Here is a 24459-nt window from a genome sequence, read left to right as displayed (position 1 = left end):
TGAAAACAGCAGTTTCAGAGAAACTGCTATGTTTCACTGAGGGTTAATCCATCTCTAGTGGCTGTCTCATTGACAGCCGCTAGAGGATTTTCTGCGATTCTCACTGTGAAAATCACAGTGAGAAGACGCTGAACGTCCATAGGAAAGCATTGAGTAATGCTTTCCTATATGGGCGGTTTGAATGCGCGCGTGGCTCTTGCCACGCATGTGCATTCGGAGCTGAGAGGCGGATCGGGACGGAGAGATCCCCAGCGCCAAGGGAGCCCGGCGCTGGAGAAAGGTAAGTGCTTTAGACACACACACACACACTCTCATGAACAGACGCACACATTTACTGACAGACACACACTCAGTGACAGACGCACACAAACATACTCAGTAACAGACACACACACTAACACTAACACACTCTAAAACTAACACACTCACTAACACAATCACTCACACTAACACACTCACTAACACACTCACTAACACACACTCACTAACACACACTCACTAACACACACTCACTAACACACACTCACTAACACACACTCACTAACACACACTCACTAACACTCACTCACTCACTCACACTCACTCACTCACACTCACTCACTCACACTCACTCACTCACACTCACTCACTCACACACTCACTCACTAACACACACACAAACTAACACTAACACACTCACTAACACACTCACTCACACACTCACTAACACAATCACTCACACAATCACTCACACTAACACACTCACACTAACACACTCACACTAACACACTCACACTAACACACTCACACTAACACACTCACACTAACACACTCACTAACACACTCTCTCACTAACACACACTAACACAAACTAACACTAACACACTCACTAACACACTCACTAACACTAACACACTCACTAACACACACACTCACTCACTCACTAACACTCACACACTCACTCACACACTCACTCACACACTCACTCACACACTCACTAACACACTCACTAACACACTCACTAACACTAACACTAACACACTCACTCACACACTCACTCACACACTCACTCACACACTCACTAACACACTCACTAACACACTCACTAACACTAACACTAACACACTCACATTAACACTAACACACTCACTAACACACTCTCTCACTAACACACACACACACACTAACACAAACTAACACTAACACACTCACTAACACACAAACACACGTTTTTTCTGTTTTTTTTTTTAATTTAATCCCCCCAGCCTCCTTACCTGTGTGAGAGCTGGGGGGATTCCCTGGGGTCCAGTGGTGTTGCTGGTCACCCGGCTGGCGGGCGCGCGAGGGAGCACTGTCCCCTGGGTGCTCCCTCTTCAGCTCCCTCGCGCGCCGCGTACTGATACCGGAGCCGGAAGATGACGTCATCTTCCGGCTCCGGTTTCAGTGCGGTGCGCGAGGGAGCTGAAGAGGGAGCACCCAGGGGACAGTGCTCCCTCGCGCGCCCGCCAGACGGGTGACAGCAGGGCCAGCCTCGGGGGGCCCGGAGGTGGCCGGCTCCTGGGCCCCCCAGCAGAAGAGGCTGGCCCTGTGGGTACATACCGGGTCGCAGGGGCGGCCGGGCCCCCTGGTGGGCCGGGCCCGGTCACAGCCACGACCCCTGCGACCCTGGTATGTACGCCACTGCCTACTAAACTACCTTTATTGTAGTCTATAGCCAATATCCCTCTGATATGCTTCAGATATGCAGTGGCGTACTAAGGGGGGACGGTCCGCCCCGGGTGCCATCAGGCAGGGGGGTGCCACCAGGGCTGGCCAGGCTTGCGGGTCAGTGAGCTGTGTGGCTGCACCGGTTGCCATAGCAGCAGGGGCGCCGGGCAGCCGACACAGCTCACACGCAGGGGCTGGGAAAAGGAGCTGGAGATCTGGCTGCACGGCGAGTTTGGGGGCGGAGCTAGAATGGCTGTGGGGGCGGAGCCAAGCCAGATGCGGGGGCGGAGCTAAATGCAGCCTCTTACTGCTGCACACAGAGGGGAAGCAGGAAGGAGTCCCTGCTTCCCCAACTACAGCACAGGAGCCAGAGGGACTGAATCCACTCCTCCTCCAGCCCAAGCTTACTGTAAGTGAGAGAGAGTGTGCTGTGTGTAACTGTGATTGTGACTGTCTTTGTGTGTGTGTGTGTGTGTGTGTGTGTGATTGACTGTGTGACTGTGTGTGTGCTGTATGTGACTGTGTGAGTGACTGCCTGTGATTGTCTGAGTGACTCTGCGTGTGTGTGTGTGTGTGACTGTCTGTGACTGTGTGTATGTGTGACTGTCTGCCTATGATTGTGTTTGTGTATATCTGTGATTATGTGTGTGATTGTGTGTATCTCTGTGTATTTGTTTAGTAGATAGCTCCCTTATTTGGTGACTGTCTGTGACTGTGTGTGCGACTGTCTGCCTGTGATGGTGTGTGTGTGTGAGAGACTGTCTGCCTGTGATGGTGTGTGTGTGTGTGACTGTCTGTGACTGTGTGTGTATGTGTGATTGTCTGCCTGTGTGTGTGTGTGTGTAAGACCGTCTGCCTGTGAGTGTGTGTGTGTGTGTGTGTGTGTGTGACTGTCTGTGACTGTGTGTGTGTGTGTGACTGTCTGTGACTGTGTGTGTATGTGTGATTGTCTGCCTGTGTGTGTGTGTGTGACTGTCTGGGACTGTGTGTGTATGTGTGATTGTCTACCTGTGATGGTGTGTGCGTGTGTGTGTGACTGTCTGTCTGTGACTGTGTGTATGTGTGACTGTCTGTAACTGTAAGTGTGACTATCTGCCTGTGATTGCGTGCGCGTGTGTGTGACTGTCTGCCTGTGACTGTGTGTTTGACTGTCTGCCTGTAACTGTGTGTGAGTGACTGTGTGTGGGACTGTGTGCATCTGACTGTGTCTGACGGTCTTCGCCCTGCAGTGAGACGGCAGCCGGGATATGGTGTCATCGCGGCCTCAGCATCATTACAGGGTGTGCGAGGGGCCTGTGCAGGAAGAGCACAGAGATCCCAGCAGCAACCACTGACCACCAGGGACTGAGGATCCACTCCAGCCCTTCTAGAGCAAGGTAGGGAGGCTGGGTGGACCTCTTATTTATTAAATGTGTGTGATTGTGTGTATCTCTGTGTATGTGTTTAGTAGATAGCTCCCTTATTTGGTGTCCTTAAATATTGCAATCTAATATAAGGATAACAAATAAGGGATCTATCTACTAAACAACTGAAAATAAGAAAAGGGCGTTTTTAATTTTGATCCTTTAGCTGATTAGTAGATAATTCCCTGAATTGGTGCCCGTATGCGAGATTTCCATATTTAAAGATACCAAATGAGGGTGCTGTTTAGCAGATAGTTCCCTTATTTGGTGTCCTTAAATATGGCAAGCTCACATAAGGATAGCAAATAGGGAAGTTATCTGCTAAACAATGATCAAAGTTAAGAGGTGTCAGCCAGCCCACAACAAGAAATCTGGGTGGCTAATGTGAATTATATGCAAATGTAGTGTCAGATGCCAGCATGCAGAGCACAGTGTTTCTGCGTGTGTGTATATGTATCTGCATGTGTGTATGTCCGTGTATGTGTATATGTGCAGACATCTCAAAATCTCGCCAACACTACACACAAATACACTCATGCATTTCAACGTCAACACTACATACAAACCATACCATTCTATATAACCACATCACTGCATTCAAATACCACACAACACACAAATGCATGTTTGCATTCAAACACCAACACTACATACAAACACACACACCCCTACATTCACTCACTCATACTCCATACAAAAACATGCATACATTCACACACAAACACTGCTCAGTGCTAAATACATTAAAACATTTTTGGTTGTTTTTTACATTTAAAGTTGAGGGGGGGGGGGGTGCCAAAAATAGGACCCGCCCTGGGTGCCAAATGCTCTAGGTACGCCCCTGCAGATATGTTCTCTCCGTAATGGCACAAGATAAACCAGATAAAGATAAAACCAACTTCAGATCTGAGCGGGGACCCACCGAAGGGCAGGCTAATATAGCTGTTGTCCGTTCTCACCTCTCTTGCTACTTGTTTTTCTCTCCTTAAGTTTAAAGGGCAATGTGGACCCCTTGCTCACGGTGCCTAGAGGGATATTGGCTACACCTCACTGATGATACCTTACAAGGTTGAAACGATCGTCTGGGGTTGCTGTATCTCTCGTGCAGAGGGAACTTGCTGGCATTTTCTCTATATTAATCAAATCTATATATAAAACAGTAATATACAAAACCTTAATATAAAAAGCATACCTATGGGGGCATTTCCGGACGGCCATGTGAGCAGACATGTGAGGCAACAGCTCTGATTCCGGGTGAGCCTAATCCATCCAATATGACAGCCATCGTGCAATATGGGGAACAAAAAAAGAGACTCCACACAAGCCAAAGACCCAAAGAACAACTCTGGCTCACGATATTAGCCATTAAACAAATTCTTCACGGAGAAATTTGAGGGCGATCCGGAGGCCTCCAGATCCAGCATGGCATCCCGTGCGGACTCGCCGACAGCATCACAAGATAACTTATGTCTCTCAGAGTCATCTGCAACTCCAGACATAGAAATAAAAGAAATACTGCTCAACTTACATGGAGGACATAGACAACAGGGGCAGAAGGAATAACATCAGGATCAGAGGGATACTGGAACCCATATCGGGCCAAGAGGATGTATACATCATACTGAGGGAACAATTCAATTAAATACTGGAGCAACCACGGGACACAGGCATCAAAATGGACAGGGCACACAGGGCATTGAGACCCAGAGGCAAAGCAGAGGCTCTCCACGTAATATTATATGTTGTATACATGATTTCCCGGTCAAAGAAGCCATAATGAAAAGAGATAGAAACACTCCAGCCATACGTTTTCAAGAACGCCCAGTCAAGATCTATCCTGGATTACAATAGAAGGCAGAAGGGCCCTTGCACCTGTCACGAGCAAGCTCCGGGACAAACAGATCAGATACAGATGGGGATACCCATTCTCTCTCACTGCCACTTCAAATGGAACCACAGCCATGATCTTCACTGCCAAAGATGTCCCAGTTTTCACACAAGCACTAGTACTACAAGAGGTTTCGGTCCAGGGCTAGTACAAAGACACAGGCGCTAACCCTACGGTACCACAGTCACAGAGATGCAGATCAATCCCTGGCTCTAACAAAAAGAAGACCCCACCTGGGAACCTGGCTGGTGCCCCGGAGGATCCAAGATCCCATCATCCTGACTGTACATAACTGACAAACCTCTGATCACCACAGGTCCCAGACATCATGTGATGTATAACTAACCACCACATAATCCCTGATAATCCCCACAAACTGTGGGCTCCCCCCACCCTCTCACCACTCTCACACAGTAAAAGAAGGCAAATTCATTGTATGGAGTTAAAATCTGTACGTCACCATCCCACACATGACACAAATGGTCAAAATTACTTTTAAATCTTTAAATAATGGATACTCACCTGGGTGGCTCACCCCACACATCTCACAAGACACCTGTAGAGCATCCCCAAATCAACTCAATTTGTATCAATCACAGATTCTTGCACCTCATTAAAAAAGCCCACATAAGACCAATCACATGGACCGATTATGCACCAGTACATGTATACATGGAATTCCCCACAATACCTAGTCGCTCCTGGAATTGGAAACGTAATGACTCTGTCCTAGATAATCAACAACTTAAGACATAAATACAGGAAACCATCCTTACATACTTCCACGATAACCCCCCTCTGACACCTCTCCCCTGAACACATGGGAAGCACACAAATGTGTCCTACGAGGCACCTTTATCCACATCGGAGCTAGACAAACGAAAGAACGAACCAAAACCATAACAAACCTTTTAGCGAAGATACGGACCCTAGAAAACACACACAAATTAAGCACAGACTCCAACACTCTCACACAACTAACGTTGCTTAGGGAAGAACTCTCACAACTCCCGAACCATAAAGCAAAGAGAGCCCTACTACTCACACAACACTCCTTCTATGCACACGGCAACAGGAACGGAAAGCTCCTTGCCAGAGCCTTGCAACAAAGACTCCACAAATCCTATATATCCAAAATCAAAGCTAGTTTGGGGACAATGCACCATCTAACAGCAGACATTGTGAGATCATTCCAAGACTATTATGCCTCACTATATGGCATAAAGCTGACAGGTGTGTCTGGGACTGAAAATAAAAATACCTAAAAGACAACATACATCACTGACTGTCCCAAACAATATGTGACACACTCGACCCTCCCTTTACGGACAAAGAACTACCTAATGCAATAAAGACTGCACCAAACGGTAAAAGCCCTGGCCCTGACGGGTACTCCAATAAATACTATAAATCATTTTATCCGCAACTAGGGTCACACATGCTTAGGGCTTTTAACTCCATATCACCCACCTTGATGTTTAGCTCCTCAGCACTAGAGGCTACAATAACGCTAATTCCCAAGCCAGACAAAGACAACACTCAGTGTGGAAGCTATAGACCGATATCGTTGACAAACAACGACAGTAAGGTATTCTCCCACATGCTGGATAACAGGCTGAAGCCCCTATTGCAGAGACTAGTCCACCCTGACCAGGCGGGATTCATGCCCCATAGGGATATCGTTGACAAACAACGACAGTAAGGTATTCTCCCACATGCTGGATAACAGGCTGAAGCCCCTATTGCAGAGACTAGTCCACCCTGACCAGGCGGGATTCATGCCCCATAGGGAAGCAAAGGATAACACCACCAAAATAATAAACATCATTCACAAGATAACGACACAAAATGTCTCCACACTGCTCATTAGTGTAGATGCTGAGAAAGCATTTGACAAGATGGACTGGTCTCTGCTCTTTGGAGGGTTTGGGGAGATGGGATGTGGTACACAGTGGATAACATGGGTCAAAGCCTTATATACCACCCCATAGGTGAAAATACAAATTAATGGAACACTTTCCAATACACTAGCTATTCAAAATGGCACAAGACAAGGGTGTCCCTTGTCCCTGTTACTATTCATTCTCACCCTGGAGCCCTTTCTTAATGCCATCCGGTCAAACCCTAGCATATCTCGCATGAAAGGCCTAACCTCTAAATATAAGATCTCTGCCAATGCAGAAGACCTTTTCTTCACAATTACAAACCCTGAAAGCTCCCTTAACCCCTTAAGGACCAAACTTCTGGAATAAAAGGGAATCATGACATGTCACACATGTCATGTGTCCTTAAGGGGTTAAACACTTGATCACGGAAATGGACACATACTCCAGACTATCAAATCCTTCCACTCATGATCACAGAACGTAGCCTGCAGACACTCAAATCATCTCTACCTTTTAAATTCACTAGAACACACATCAAGTATCTAGGAATAAAGATCACCTCACAACTTAAAGACCTATTTTTTTTTATTCTTATTTTTATATTTTTTATTTATTTTTTTTGCAGTGCAATATAGAATGACATATAGGCCTGAGGTGCCCCAAAGGCAGTCCTCTGGCTGAACTGTACTGTATATTTGACATGCACATTTTTTTTTAATATAGAGAACAGAAGGATAACAGCAGTTACATCCCTCTATGCCACATTTAGGAAGAGACATTCTACAAGAGGGTTAAGCATAGAGTGGAGCAACAAATTAACATTAGACTAGCCAAGCTTTAGGTATATGTTTTACAGCAGGCTATGAAACTGGCAGTGTCAGCATATTGATAAAGTAGGTTTGACAAGTTAGTGATTCAAAGCTAGGTTACGGTATCACTGGGTGCAGATATAATGCAGCTATGCATGGTATGGCTCAAAAAGGAAAGTACCAGATTCAGATGCAGAGTATAACTATTAGTCATGTGCGTCAGTATAAGGTATAAAGAGTTCACTCTGGTTTGGAGGGCTCAGTGCGTGGTCGTCTGCTTGCTTAGAATCACAGTTCCAGCGGTGGTTCCAAGCCCTGCCATGCCGCGATGTCGTCAGCCAATTCCCTCTGTGGGGAAGTCGCGTGTGCCTTCCAGCAGGTCACGGTAAGCCGTTGTCGCGGTCCCCCTGCGCTTTCTGCATCTTTCACCCGTGCGGGCTTCTGCATACCGCGGCATCTGGGTTGCTAGCTGTTCGGTTTGTTGAACTTAAAGACCTATTCGCACCTAATTATACAACCCTGCTACAAACAAAAGACCTTGCAAAATGGAACAGACCCCACTTCTCCTGGATAGGCCACATAAACATTATTAAAATTAATGTCCTCCCAAGACTACTCTATTTATATCAAACCTTACCTATCGGGGACCCTCCTTCATTTTTCGCATCTATACGCAATAAGCCCACTGCTTCTTTTATGGAAAAATATGCAAAATCTTTCGCCCTTACTAAACAATTGTCCCCTCTCTTCTCAATAACTCACAATCCTGCTTTCCCGGCTGGGAAAAGGGGATTTCAATGGCGGAAACCTACACACCTACAACATGTATGCCTCATGGAAGTGGTTCAGGATGGGGGGATTAAACCTATGTCCATGCTATGCAGTAACACCAACCCCACAGTCATGGACAGGTTCCTGTATCACCAGTTAACTCAATTAATAATGTCACTAAAGCCAATAGATAAAACCCCTCTCACTAAATTCAAAACATGGTGTACTCAACGCCGCTCCCTACACAAAGCATTATCATTGGTGTGTTCGCTCATACAAGAGGCTGCAGGACAAACCTTACCTAAAAACATGACTGACTGGGCTGCTGAATTGAACACCACCTTCACGACCGGGACAAAATACTTTTACTCACCCACAGAAGCGACATGAGCATATCAATGGTAGAGACCAATTGCAAACTACTCACAAGGTGGTACAGAACAGCACAAAGATTACACAAAATCTACCCGATAGTCCCAGACAAGTGCTGGAGGTGTAGCGCAGCAACGGGCACATACACTCACATATGGTGGGAATGCGTACTCCTACAGGGGTATTCGACTCAAATCCTCTCAATAATAATGCAAGTGGCCAATATCCTGAGGCCTCAGCTCTTTGCTGAAATTTTTCTTCACCTTACCCCTATGCCTATCAAACAATACCGTAAATCTGTAGAGTACTACCTACTATCAGCTGCTAAGGCCTTGATCCCCAAATATTGGAGGCAACAAACTGCCCCCCCCCACTGACAGAATGGTATTCTAGAGTAGAGAGTATCAGACGTATGGAAGAAATTAAATACTCGTTGTCCGGTCACACCACACACTACCCATCGATATGGGCCGGGTGGATTGAACATATGGGAAAACGCGATAATTCGCGCCCATGTATCACTAGTAGACCTCAGCCCCCACCGAATGACATTCAATTGCAAATACTAGACAGCTAATTAAGCGAGCAAATGCCAACAAGATCATGACTCTCTAGAGCAGACTCGCAGGGCCCAGGCGAACTGGAACCTGTGATTTATACACATACCAACAATGACCACAGACACCACAATGTACTAGAAAACAAACACACAATAATATATCGCAAAAGCACCGACCCACAAAAAATCTCTAGGTCCTTAACGTTTATGTTACTTATGTTACCTATGTTCACAACTCTTATATTACCTTTATTTATCAATACTTATGTATAATCAACAGAAACGTAAACACTGCATGCCTATTAAACCACCTGAATCTTATTATATATAAATACCGTTGATTATATATGTGATCTGATAAACCTGTGACGCCTTATATTGCTCTCTGTACTACATTATACTGTGTTTCTGTATTTTTGCCTTTTTTGGTGATGAAAACCAATAAAAATGAAAATAAACAAAAAAAGTAAAAAAGCATACCTATATACAGATACAGCAATATTTTGATAATCAAACCCTATATATATCAGTGGATACATTCCATAAAGACATAGAGAGCAGTAAATCTCTATCCATATCTCTAAGAGTAAAGACATGAAAAACTTTATGCAGTAAATGCACATATTGCACCTTTCACCATTAATTGCAGTCAAACTGCTAATGCAAATTACACAAAAAATTGTCATATCGAACTCATATTCAAAAGTATATCTATATACAGATACAGCAATATTGTAATGGTTTAATCCCTGTAAGTCTGGAGATCCACTATATCCCATAGGGGTATATGGAACAATAGATCTCCATCTATAACTCTAGGAATAGAGATCTTTAGTAAAAAGAAACTTAGTAAAAGCAGCATAAATACACATCTTTCACCATTCTAGAAGAAAAAAATAAATTATATTAAACATAATAAAAATAATAATAATGTGTGTAAAAGACAATTAGATTAGAGGTAATGATGTTTACACCAATGTCAAAGAAAGTGACATATCTCGAAGTCCCCACTGAAACCCCTGGGGGATAGCGACTTTAATTTAAAGACTCACCTAATTTATTTTTTGGCTAGCTTGCTAACCAGATCCTCTCCTCTCCAATTCCTAAAAAAGTATTTCAATCCCAAGAAACTGTAGTTTAGTGGGGTCTCCTTGATGTTTATGTATGAAATGTGAAGATAATGGATGTTCTTTAAACCATCTTTTGATGTTCCAGATGTGTTCCGTAATGCGGATATGCATCTGTCTGGTGATTTTCCATACATACTGCATATTGCACGGACAGGTTAGGACATACAGTATATGCAGTTATTTGTATGACAAGTTATCAGTTGTTTAATCTTATATATTTTCTCGGTGTTGCTTCCTATTAATTCTTTTTTAGCACACTTAGGTGCTCCTATTGTCCTACAAGCTAAACAATATCTGCATTGAAAGAACCCTTTTTTGCTATTTAAAAAAAGTTTTTATATTGTTTTTATCTTGTTTAACCCCTTAAGGACACATGACGTGTGTGACACGTCATGATTCCATTTTATTCCAGAAGTTTGGTCCTTAACCGCTTAAGGACACATGACATGTGTGACATGTCATGATTCCCTTTTATTCCAGAAGTTTGGTCCTTAAGGGGTTAAGGGGTTAAAGCTACTTCTAATGAGGCGGTTCTTAATACTGGGTATTCCTCTATTTGTGTTCGGGGCCATTTCAGTAATGAAATGAAAAAGAGATTAAGTCATCTACCTTTAATAAGCAAAGTCGGTTGAGGTGTGCCGATACCGACATATGTGGTAGGCCTGTAAAAAAGTGGGCCTACCTTAGATAGAGTTGAATAGAGGGAGTGGAGGGTGGGCCAGCAGTAAGTCTGGAACCAATCACGGTAATGTAGGGAAGGGGGGAGTCCCTTTTAAAGGTACAAAGCACCTCGCACAACTTCAGGCCAAGTCTTCCGATTTGGGTTCAGGGCCATTTCAGTAATGAAATGAAATAGAGATGAAGTCATCTACCTTTAATAAGAAAAGTCGTTTGAGGTATGCCGATACCGACATCAGGGACGTGACACAGAATCAGACACAAAGATGAGGGAAAGCCAAAAGTCAAGGATCCCAGATATCAGGGAAGTCAAAACAAAGCCATAGTCAAATACCAGAAAATCAAGATCAGGAATGCACTCTTGGATAACCATAGGCATGAAACGACGACAGGGCAATGAGCAAGAGGAGAGCTGGGTTTAAATACCCCTCCTGTGGATCCGATTGGCTGTAACCAGCCGTTGACACTATAGTCCAGGTTTACATGTGCTTGATTGCTGCTCAGCCCAAAATCCTCCTGTGGATTTGATTAGCCATGACCTGCCTTTGACCCAAAAGTAATTTCCAGGTTTCCATGAGCATGATTGCTGCTCGGCACAACTTTTCCTGTCAGGACAGTAATGTTGCTCGGCACAACTTTTCCTGTCAGGACAGTAATGTTGCTCAGCACAACTTTTCCTGTCAGGACAGTAAAGGCCATTAACCACAATTTTATGTGCGGATGAATACATGACAGAGAGTGCCTGGGCAAAATACCTAGATGGCCATACCCAATCGTCTATGGTTGGTTACCTATACCTTTACCCTTAAGTAAGGAAGCGGGAACCACGTACCTGTTGAACAATGTATGCATGGCTCTGCCCCGCGGTAGTCTGAGATTCTGCTAAGGAGGGAGGCCTAAACCAAGATGGTGGACAACGGGATAGAAGGAAGGGGGTAAGTATGTATGTTTGTAAGACACTCAAGCCTGCTGAATAGCCCCACAATCCGTAGTGTTTAAATCAACTACGGTCTACCCACCTATGATCTTTTAGGTGGCGTGTCAACTTGTCCTAGTTTGGACCGTGCAATCTATGACCTCGACGAGCCAAGCTTGTCTAAGCTTGGAGCCTTGAGTCTGTAACACATGTCAAAATAAGTTATAGTAGGTTCCGTAACTATCTGCTCAGTACAGTTTGAACTTTGTGTACATTTATGCTCCTGCTCACTGAGTTGCAGTTATGCGCCTGAATAACGAAACGTATGACTGTTACAATAATGCACGTACCAGTTGGTAGGAACACAACACTCTTGACCTCTGTCTAGGTCTGTCTAGCAGACCTAGAGATCAAAAATGACAAATACTGGGTTAAGATATACAGCTGTATGCCCCCACCCCTCCAGGGAAAATTCCCGTCAGCTATGATTTAAGAAATTTGTAACTGTTACCTAATGCACGTACCAGTTAGAAAGAAACAAAACTTGAGCTCTGATTAGGTCTATGAAACACGAAAGCAGACCTTTAGATCAAATTGACAAAATACTGGTTTGAATAGACAACCGAATGCAACTGGGAAAAACCAATCCCTCATACTGCCCGAAAGTACTAACAGTCTTCCAGAAACATAAAATAGTCAAGATATGGCAATAAAATTCTAGCATACATAGAATACAGTGATTGCTTATTTGAGGCTATGTGTAACAAGGCCCCCAGGTGGCATTGTGCTGCACTGTAACCCAATTACCAGGTGTAAAATATCTGGATTGTTTTAAAAAACAGAGTTGAACCATATAGATTAAAAGATACCGCAATACAACATGACACAGAGGGAAAAAAAACTCTACGACTACCATTACTAATGTCACAGCAAATGTTAACTGTATTCACCATTATGTGCCCATAACATAAGCAAATAATTAATATCATAAGTTTATGCGTTCTTATGTGGAACCGTTGTGTTCCTCCCTGCCAGAGATTGGTATCACTCACTCTATGTGGCCTCATGTGGCTGAGAGTGATGAGCTTTGCGCTGCATTTGTGCTATCCCGCCCCTCTTCCGTTGCTAATGAGGCAGGCAGAGTGTGTGCTGTGGCCGCGCTTGACGGCCAGACATAGACCGCCGTTGGCTGTGGAGCGAGTGTACCCAACAGTGAGTGGCTTCTGGTTGGATTCCGCCCCCGTGAGTAACTACCATGCCGGCTGTGGCATGCCCCCAGGGAGGCTACTCTCCGTGCCCCTGGTGATACCATGGGGGGGAGGAGGAGGCTTGAACAGAGCTATGCTGGAAACCCTGGCGGGTTGTGTGCTCCCTATTTGCGATACAGACGGTGTACCAGTGTATCGTCTGTACTCACTGTTTAGCACGGGAAAAAGCTGTTTGTTCTGCAGCAGCTAGGCAGACAGCCTGGGTTCCGACCAGTGGAGATCCGAAGGAGCCTTCAAGTGTGTGATCCTGTTCTCGGGTAGCCGGCCGTTCAACAGTATGAGTCCCCAGCAGTCTGAGTCTGAGTCTGGAATCAAGCAGCAGTACGTCTCTACCAATAACCCCAGCAGTACGTCTGGAGTCAATCACGGTAATGTAGGGAAGGGAAGCGGGGGGAGTCCATTTTAAAGGTACATTGCCCCTCCCACAACTTCAGGCCAAGCCTTCCAATATATAATTCTGGGTTTACTTGGAATAATCTGATTTAGGGGAGGATCTTCAAACAGAATAAACCAATACTTATTGATAACTTGTCACGACTGCTAGTGAGGTCCAGCACGCAGAACTGTCTACATAGACAGAACAGAAAGTATAGAACGTAAACCGGTCCTTAGAATGGCCGGACTAATACGTTAAAGACAGAGAATGGTCAAGGGATAGCCGAGGTCAAGGAAGCCAGAAATATACAATACCGTATAACAAGCCAAGTCAGGGAAATCAGAATAGTCAGGAATAGCCAAGGTCAAAATACAGAGAATATAATAAACAGGACAAGAAAAACGCACTTTCGGAAACCAGGAACGGAAACCATGACAGGGCAATGAACTAGGAAGCTTCAGGTATTTAAATAATCTTTCCCTTTTGATTTTTCAGGAGGTTTTCTCTATTTAATGCTTTAACCTCCTAAAATGCCAATATGGTCTCTGTGTAATGTTTGGCTTTAATATCATTAACCAACTTACTCGCTTGGGTTTCATATGAATCTATACTAGTGCAGTTCCTCCTGATCCTCATCATCTGTCCCTTAGGGTTGTTATCCAACCAGGGACCATTGACAGCTTTAAAAAGAAACAAAAAAACTATTCACATCCACCTTCTTGAAGAAGGTTTCAGTGCAGATCTTCCCATCCAAAATAAAAATCCTCAGGTCTAAGAAATTGAACTGGCTGTCACTATAGTCCATGGTAAGCCTAACATCCCAGGAGTTAGAATTGAGATGTTCAGTAAATAGTAGAAACTCCTCTTTAGAGCACCTCCAAATCCAAAATAAGTCGTCAATGTAATGGCAAAAGGTTAACAGATTCTGCACCCAGCTATGGTCCCCATAGATGTACAACTCTTCAAAATGGGACATAAACAAATTAGCATAGCTGGGTGCGAATCTAGACCCCATCAATGTTCCAAGAATCTGTAAATAAAAATAATCCATAAAATGAAAGGAATTATTTTTTAATATGAGGTCAATCCCCTCTAAAAATAAATGCCTGGTGATCAGGAGTTAAATTGGTGGAGGACAGGAAGAATTTAATGGTTTCAATGCCTATCTGATGTGGGATGATGGAATAAAGGGATGAGATGTCTCCTGTCACTTTTCTTTTTCGGTCCCATTCTAAAAAAAATCTTTTGATTGATCCCCTTGATTCAGTGATTCATATCTGTTTTCAATAGGTATATCAAATCTAGGATTATTATTTTTCTCTGTTCTATGTTGAACAATTTTCCATGTTTTGGGATCTAATGCTTTATTGAAATCCCTATTCTCCCTAGGAGGTGTTCTATCTACTTGAGTAGTATTCCTGTGATTACTCTCATCTCTACTCTGTTGATTGGGATACTCCCTATTCCCATTTGTGGATTCTCTCCTCTTATTAAATGGTTGTGCATCTCTTTTCTCTTTACCATACTGCTGTCTGTTTCTATTTCTAAATCTACTATGTTCTCTCCTAAATCCCTCTGATCTATAATGATTATTCCATGGTTCCCTTCCATCTCTCCTAGTTTCAAATCTTCCTTTGTGGAAGGTGTGCACTTTGTCCTCTAGATAGTCTCTTTTATCCTTTAGATATTTCTTTTTTTAAATTGTAATTACCTCTTTTTCCATTTTATTAATTTCATTCATTATCTTCTCGGAATGTTTCTCCATTTCCCTGAACTTCAAAAAAGGGTTGTAGGAGATCCTTAATATTTTGGATTTTGTTATCTAGCTCCCTTAGATTAAGCTGTCTCGTTTTTAATAATAATATGTAGATATCTGATTGAGATATTGATCCCATTCCCCCCCTAAATTCCTTACTTTCTCTATCAAAGTTGGGTGCTTTGTTGAATCGCAATCCCCTAGGTACCATACCTTCTTTTTTATACTGTTCCAAAGTGGAAATCTCCCACTTTATTTATTTATTTATTTATTATTCTTTATTTTTGCAGTGCTTATGATGGTTACAGGCATACATATGGTATCCCAACGACATTCCATACGTTGAGTTCTAAACATCAGTTACAGTGGGTAGTAGATAGACAATGCACTTTTTTTTTTTTGATATTACATAGATAACAAGCTGATAAGTATCGCAGTATTGTATAACATGCTAGGCTAAAATTGCGTTTAACTCAACTAGTCACACATCAGGTTGTAGTTATATTGCTATTACGGTAAGCTATGACATAGAGGTTGCTTATCCATATATAGAGATAGTGCGTCAGCGTTGATAGGTTAAGATTATGCTACTAGGTCTGGTCATATACTAAACATGAAGAACATCCTATTGTGATATGTAGTGAGCATAGTAGCAGGTTATGGTTCCGTGGTAGTATGTGAAAAGCACATGAGCAGGCTACGTTATGTGTAAAAGTCCCCGCCAGTTGCATGCTGTCTAGGGGTCAGTGTCAGGGTACCTGGAGTCTCTACCGTTGAGAGAGGTAGAGACTTAGAAGGTTATCCGTCCGGACGCCATGTCTCCTCGGTCTCCCGCGGTTCACTCGGCCTTGCTAACGCCGGCCGCGAGGGAGTCACTTCCTTTTATAACAGAAGGACCGGAGGTAGACGTCATGACACTAACCCGAAACATCCTGCCACTCAAATCTCGGGAGACGAATCAGGACTCGCCGGAGGCGTGTCTCCTCTCCCTAGCCAGGATACTTAACGGGGGTTCTCTCATTCACTCATTGCCCTGTCGTGGTTCTAGTCCTTCTAGTCACACAGTGCTTTGTGATTCTCTTGTCTTTTGGTTCTGACCCGGCTTTGTTATTTACTCTCCTGCCTTTCTGTATTCCTTGACCCGGCTTGTCTCTCGCTTACCTGTCTTCTGTTATCCTCGACCTCGGCTTGTCTCTGACCATTCTATTGTAGTTCTACGTTAGTCCGGCCATTCTAAGGACCGGTATACGTATCAGCTACTCTTTGTACTCTGCGTGTTGGATCCCTGACCCGATCCTGACATTACGACAGGGCCATGGATCCTGCAGGTACAAATTGTCAGCTTGGTTCTCCTGATCCTAGGTTTGACGCCATGGATCATAGGATGGATCAGATGGCTCTGGCACTACAGGCGCTGCTGTCTCGCCCTATTAATCCACCTGAGGAGAGGCGTAACACTTCTGCTTCTTCTGTGGGTTCAGGGTTAGAGTTAGCTACTGTAGGTGCTTCTTCCCGAGTTACCCCACCTGTACGTTATGCTGGTTCCCCTGAGAGGTGCCGTGGCTTTTTGAACCAGATCAGTATTCACTTCGAGCTACAGCCCCGTTCATACCCTACTGATAGGGCAAAGGTGGGATTTATTATTACCTTACTCATTGAGAGAGCTCTGAGATGGGCGAATCCGTTGTGGGAGAATGATAATCCATTAGTCTATAACTATAATTCCTTTGTAGCTGCTTTTAAAAGAACTTTTGACCCTCCTGGCAGGAAGGCCAATGCAGCCAGATTACTGTTGCGCCTTAGACAAGACAACCAAACCCTTGTGGATTATGCACTAGAGTTCAGGTCTTTGGCGGCAGAGGTAAAATGGAATGAACAGGCCTATATAGACGTATTCTTAAATGGATTATCTGATGTAATACTTGATGAGGTAGCTACTAGAGAACTTCCCGAGAATCTGGAGGACTTAATTTCCTTTGTCTCCCGTATTGACGAACGCCTAAGGGAGAGACAGAATACTCGAGATAGAACCGCTAAATCTTTCTCTAGACTAGTACCATCATTTCAAGTTGCTGAAACCAAAGATCCACAGGTTTCAGAACCTATGCAGTTAGGCCTTACTCGTCTCTCAGAGGAGGAGAGACAGTACAGGAGAAGAGAGGGACTGTGTATGTATTGTGGGTTCAGAGGTCATGTACGTTTGAGCTGTCCCAGCCGTCCGGGAAACGCTCGCACCTAAGTTTCTCTAGAGGACAGACCTTGGGTGTTTCGATTTTGTCCTCTACTCATAACTACAAAGAACATAGACTCCTTGTACCGGTCTCGTTAACTTGGGAGAAGGGAACTTTAGAAACTATGGCATTGATAGACTCCGGCGCTGCTGAGAGTTTTATCGACCAAAAGTTTCTCACTAAACACACTATCCCATCCCAGTTAAGGAAGACACCCTTGGCTGTTGAAGCCATTGATGGTAGACCTTTAGTTGAGCCTGTGATTTCCCGGGAGACCACACCTCTTTACTTAACTATTGGTATTCTACACAAGGAGGAAATATCCCTACTACTCATTTCATCCCCTTCTGTTCCCATAGTCCTCGGATATTCCTGGCTTAAGAAACATAACCCCGTTATAGATTGGAGATCAGGGGAAATAGTTTCTTGGGGCCAGAATTGTCAAGAGAGTTGTTTAAAGAAAGTGTCACCTCTTTGTAGTGTCAACCCAATTAATAACGCTACTGACTCTACCAAAGTACAGATACCGTCCTTGTATCAAGATTTAAAGGCAGTATTTGACAAAAGAAAGGCTGATACCTTACCACCACATAGGCCTTTTGATTGCAAAATTAATTTACTTTCTGGTACCATGCCCCCCAGGGGTCATGTATATCCTTTGTCCACGAATGAGAACTTAGTTCTAGAGGAGTATATTCGTGAAAACCTAGACAAGGGGTTCATTAGAAGATCCTCCTCCCCTGCTGGGGCTGGATTTTTTTTTGTTAAAAAGAAGGATGGCTCTTTAAGACCTTGCATTGACTACCGAGGCCTTAACAAGATAACCATCAGAAATGTTTATCCGATTCCCTTGATCACCGAGCTTTTTGACCGATTAAAAAGTTCTAAAATTTTCACTAAGTTAGACCTTAGAGGTGCTTATAATTTAGTGAGAATCCACGACGGTGACGAGTGGAAAACTGCATTCAATACTCGATATGGGCACTATGAGTATACGGTAATGCCTTTTGGTCTCTGCAATGCTCCGGCAGTATTTCAGGACCTTATTAATGAGGTTCTTAGGGAGTTTCAAGATGACTGTGTAATTGTATACCTTGATGATATTCTTATACATTCCAGGGATATTGAGACTCACCACAGGCAAGTCAGGAGGGTTTTACACAAACTTCTTCAGCATGGCTTATACTGCAAACTAGAGAAATGCAGCTTTGATCAATCCCAAACTACATTTCTTGGTTATGTGATTTCTGGGGAAGGGTTTGAAATGGATCCGGAGAAGCTCCAATCCATACTAGACTGGCCTTTACCTCAGGGTCTCAAGGCTATCCAGAGATTCATTGGTTTCTCTAATTACTACAGACGTTTCATTAAGGGATACTCCTCTATCATTGCTCCCATCACTAACATGACCAAACAAGGGGCTGAGACTAAGAATTGGTCTACTGAAGCTCTTCGGGCTTTTGAGACACTCAAAGAGCTGTTTGCTTCCGCACCAATTTTAGTTCACCCTGATACTACTCTACCTTTCCTACTCGAAGTAGACGCTTCTGAGACAGGTATAGGTGCTGTTCTGTCCCAAAGGTTGGGTGTAGATAAACCACTACATCCTTGTGGATACTTTTCCAAAAAATTGTCCGGTACTGAAAGCAGATATGACATTGGTGACAGGGAACTACTAGCGGTTATAATGGCCTTGAAGGAGTGGAGACATTTATTGGAGGGTACCTTGCATCCTGTTACTATTTTGACGGATCATAAGAACTTATCCTATATTGGGGAGGCTAAACGACTATCATCTAGACAGGTTCGTTGGTCCATATTTCTCACTCACTTCAACTACGTACTCACATATAGGCCAGGTTCTAAGAATTCTAAAGCCGACGCCTTATCTCGTCAATATGAACCTGCTGCCGTATCTGAGCCGGTTTTGTCCTCTATAGTACCCAAGTGTAACATTATCGCTAACACTACTCTCAAAGTTCATTCCCCGCTACTTGATCAGATAAGGAACTTGCAGCATCTGGCACCTAGACTGACTCCGGTTTCCAGACTTTTCGTTCCCCCTGAACTTCAATTGGAGCTCTTACAGTGTCTTCACGAGAGTAAGGTGGCTGGTCATCCGGGTGTCCGCAAGACGTATTCTTTGGTCGCCAAGGATTTCTGGTGGCCGTCGTTACGGAAGGATATTAAGGATTTTATCGGGGTTTGTGTGGTCTGTACTAAAACCAAACTACCGCATTCGCTTCCTTGTGGCCTTCTACAACCGCTGGAGATTCCTGACAAACCTTGGTCCTGTGTGGCTATGGACTTTATTGTGGATCTGCCGGTTTCTAAGAAACACACTGTTATCCTCACCGTAGTCGATAGGTTTACCAAGATGGCACATTTCGTACCTTTGCCTAAACTCCCGACTTCTCCTGAATTGGCAGAGGTCTTTGCTAAAGAGATTTTTCGTTTACATGGGATTCCTTCTGAGATCACTTCTGATAGAGGCTCCCAATTTGTTTCACGTTTTTGGAGGTCGTTCTGTTCTCAATTAGGCATCAAATTGAATTTTTCGTCCGCCTATCACCCTCAGTCTAACGGAGCTGCTGAACGAACTAACCAGAAGATTGAGCAATACTTACGTTGTTTTGTTTCCGAACACCAGGACGATTGGGTCGGTTTGATTCCTTGGGCAGAGTTTGCGCACAACAATCTTGTTTGTGACTCCACGCATTCAAGTCCCTTCTTCATGAACTATGGCTTTCATCCATCTATTCTTCCCCCGGTTTCTCCTTCCCAAGGAGTACCGTCGGTTGATGTCCATGTGGCCAACTTGAGGAAGTTGTGGGATCAGACTCGACAGATTCTTCTACACAATTCTGTACTGGTAAAGAAACATGCTGACAAACGTAGAAGGGCGGCTCCGAATTTTGTTCCAGGCGATAGAGTGTGGTTGAGCACTAGGAATATTCGTCTTAAAGTTCCTTCCATGAAGTTCGCTCCTCGTTATATTGGTCCTTACAGGATCTTGACTCGAATTAACCCAGTGGCATATCGTCTAGCTCTTCCAGCTACTTTACGCATCCCGAACTCCTTTCACGTGTCATTGTTGAAACCTCTAATCTGTAACAGATTCTCCTCCACAATCGCCCCTCCGCGCCCTGTTCAGGTGGAGGGTCAGGAGGAGTATGAGGTTAACTCCATTATTGATTCTCGTGTCTCCCGGGGACGAGTACAATATTTAGTTGACTGGAGGGGATATGGTCCTGAGGAGAGGAGTTGGGTACCACAAGAGGATGTTCATGCTCCTCGTCTTCGCAGGGCATTTCACTCCCGCTTTCCATCTCGCCCCGGCTCCTTCCGCCCGGTGGGCGTATCTGAGGGGGGGGGTACTGTCAGGGTACCTGGAGTCTCTACCGTTGAGAGAGGTAGAGACTTAGAAGGTTATCCGTCCGGACGCCATGTCTCCTCGGTCTCCCGCGGTTCACTCGGCCTTGCTAACGCCGGCCGCGAGGGAGTCACTTCCTTTTATAACAGAAGGACCGGAGGTAGACGTCATGACACTAACCCGAAACATCCTGCCACTCAAATCTCGGGAGACGAATCAGGACTCGCCGGAGGCGTGTCTCCTCTCCCTAGCCAGGATACTTAACGGGGGTTCTCTCATTCACTCATTGCCCTGTCGTGGTTCTAGTCCTTCTAGTCACACAGTGCTTTGTGATTCTCTTGTCTTTTGGTTCTGACCCGGCTTTGTTATTTACTCTCCTGCCTTTCTGTATTCCTTGACCCGGCTTGTCTCTCGCTTACCTGTCTTCTGTTATCCTCGACCTCGGCTTGTCTCTGACCATTCTATTGTAGTTCTACGTTAGTCCGGCCATTCTAAGGACCGGTATACGTATCAGCTACTCTTTGTACTCTGCGTGTTGGATCCCTGACCCGATCCTGACAGTCAGCTAGTGGGTATGTGAAAACATATTACTATCAGGCATGGATTAGGAGTATATGCAATTAGCAAAAACATTAGAGCCATACGTATAGCGAGAGTTCTGTGGAGATCGCCCGTCTCTGCTTAGATAGCTGTAGAAGGGATTAGGTAGAGAGAGTCAGTAGGGTAATACAGCCCGGTGCCCCGAGAGTCCGCACTGTTCCGCTGCTCAGGAGCCCCCTCCGGTGCTTGGAAGTGGAGTCTAAGCTTCTGTGTGTAGATTAATCAGTGCTCACCCGATGCTTGCTCTGCTGAGCTGCTGGCGCTGTGTGTGAGTCTCTCGGGTGTTGGAGTCATCCGCGTGGCAAGGTCGGTATCCCCTCGGGGTTCTTTCTCCGGTGGGCCATGGTTGGACTCTTTGGCTTGTTCTGCCCGTCGGTGAGCAGGCTTGTTGCGTTGCAGTAGGCTTTGTGGGGTCTCAAGTGCGGGGAGGCTTCTTGTTGGTCAAGGTTCGCAGGAACCGCTGGGTGGTAGGCGGGTCGGATGTACGGACAGGTTCTGCCATTCATTACCCGTGTGCAAACTCAGGTGGTGGCAGCCGATCGTCCTGTGCTCTGGATTGCAGGCCCTGCGCACATGGTCTCCGCCATCTTGTACGCGTGTCTCAGGACTGCATGTCAGTGCTTCCACAGCGTTCTGCTTAGCTTAGCGTGGCTTGGACCGGGATCACCCCCCCGGTCCAGAGGGGGGGAGCGGTGCCCGGCCCACAGGTATTCCACGCTTGTCGGGTTCCGTCGGGCAGGATAGTGTTGCGGTGGCCGTCCGCTTCACTCACCGCCAGCATAGGTCCCGCCTGTTGCAGCGGGCCCCATCCTCCGAGGGACTAAAACTTCGAGAGCAAGCCTCTCCTCAGCCCAGGTAGCCCGGTTCCGTCGAGGGTCGCAGTTATTTGCCGGTAATTCTCCCCAGAAATCACGATTTTCAGGCTATTTGTGCCTCTGTTTGCAGGAGCCGAGCTGTCCTGCGACCGCTCAGCTCGGCGGCCCGGCCCCACCCCCCTCCCACTTTATTTTTAACTCCTTAGTGAGCAAAGACCCTGTTGTGGGCCAAAAAGTTGTTTTGATTCTACTCCAATAAATCTTCCCATTGGATTGAACTTGAGTGCTTGGATCATCATTTCTTTTTTTGCCTCTTTTAATGTATCATAAATACAACGATAATATGCTGGAGCTAGGGAAATTCAGGTCTAGGCTTATACCATGAAGAAGAATTCAGCAAAGGATGCTTCATCACAAACTCCACTCAATTTGCATAGATTATCGTGGGACACTGGACAGTTTCATGACCTAGAAAACCATTTGGTCTGGGGTTTATATAAAAAATATCACAAATATAACACGGACTGGACATTTACTGGCATGTGTTAGGCATCCAAAGTAGATGTAAGTATTGTTTAGTTGTTTATAGATTTAAGGACATGTTTAAGTAATTAAATTATGAAAGCATTTTAACTGGAATTAGACATTACTATTTCTCCTGTTTTTACAGGCACAGGAGCATGAACAGTGACATATAGTTACAAAGTTACTTATTTAAAATTAAAACTATTGTGCCTGTGGGTTGACTGTAGATACGGAGCATCCTTTTTTTTCGGGATTAATTGGACAGCTCACTAAAGGTTGATATTGTATATTGTGGCGATATTTATGGGATGATAATAGTAAACAGTTGAGAATTGCCCACTATTTCAATTCTCAGATCCCAAAGATCGTTATCGTGTAAGTGAAATGTATTCCATATAAATAAAATCACAATTTGTTATAAAAATAGATACAATTTATTGTGACATTTTAAATAATCATAATAAGTAACATGCGTGACAATAATCAATGAATATTCAGTACAACATAGTATGCAATACAATATGGTAATGTAAAAACATCTCCCAATGGCTAACACAGTCTTAATTGTCAAGAAGATTTATGACGGTAGTTCACAGAAAGAAAGTGAAAGTTTCACACAGAGAAAGCTTCCAGCGAATAGCCATAAAAACTTTAGCTGACAGAATAACCCTTTCAATGCTGGCTAGACCTCCTAAGTAATTAAGACCTATTCTCATGTAATTTTAAATAAAATAACAATTAAACCAGTTCATTAGTCATTTCTTGGAACCATCCAATAAGAGTAATCTACTATGTTCTATAAGCAGAATTTTAACTTGCCTAAACAGATATTTTCTTATTTTAGAGCAAATCAATACACCTGGATAAATATCACGATATGCTAACATGTGATATGTCACATTAAATACATAATTAATCTTTTCCCATCTGCAGATTGGGATGTCATAATTATATATTCTTTAGTAACTAAGATTTCTAAATATCGAAATATAATCGTGATTTATCCAGTCATATATCATGCTATTAGAAAATTTTAATTAATTTAAATTAATTAAATGAAACCAGTATAATTACCAGTTGAGTAGATTTTCTCATCAGATATTCTCAGGTAGCTAAGTGTCAAGGAATGTTTCTTTCTCGCTCTCACTCTGCTTTTCTTTCTTAGCCTGCTTCCAACTGCCTTGCCCTTTTGCATACCTCCTCTTCCCTTTGTCTTAACTTTTAAAAGGAAAAATGATCTGTTCATCACTAGGTGATAAACCAATAGAAAACTAGAGGTGTGGTTACCTTCCAGATAGCAATTTAAGTATTTGGTCTATAGAGGGCAGTCTCGTCTCACTAAACATTCCTATCCAGGAAAGAGTTAACTTTTCCTGGTGGCTATTTTGACGTCATTTACCTTATCTTTATAGTTATT

The sequence above is a fragment of the Pelobates fuscus genome, chromosome 2, assembly GCF_036172605.1.
Source record: "Pelobates fuscus isolate aPelFus1 chromosome 2, aPelFus1.pri, whole genome shotgun sequence".
NCBI lineage: Eukaryota > Metazoa > Chordata > Amphibia > Anura > Pelobatidae > Pelobates > Pelobates fuscus.
This window is presented reverse-complemented; position numbering follows the sequence as displayed.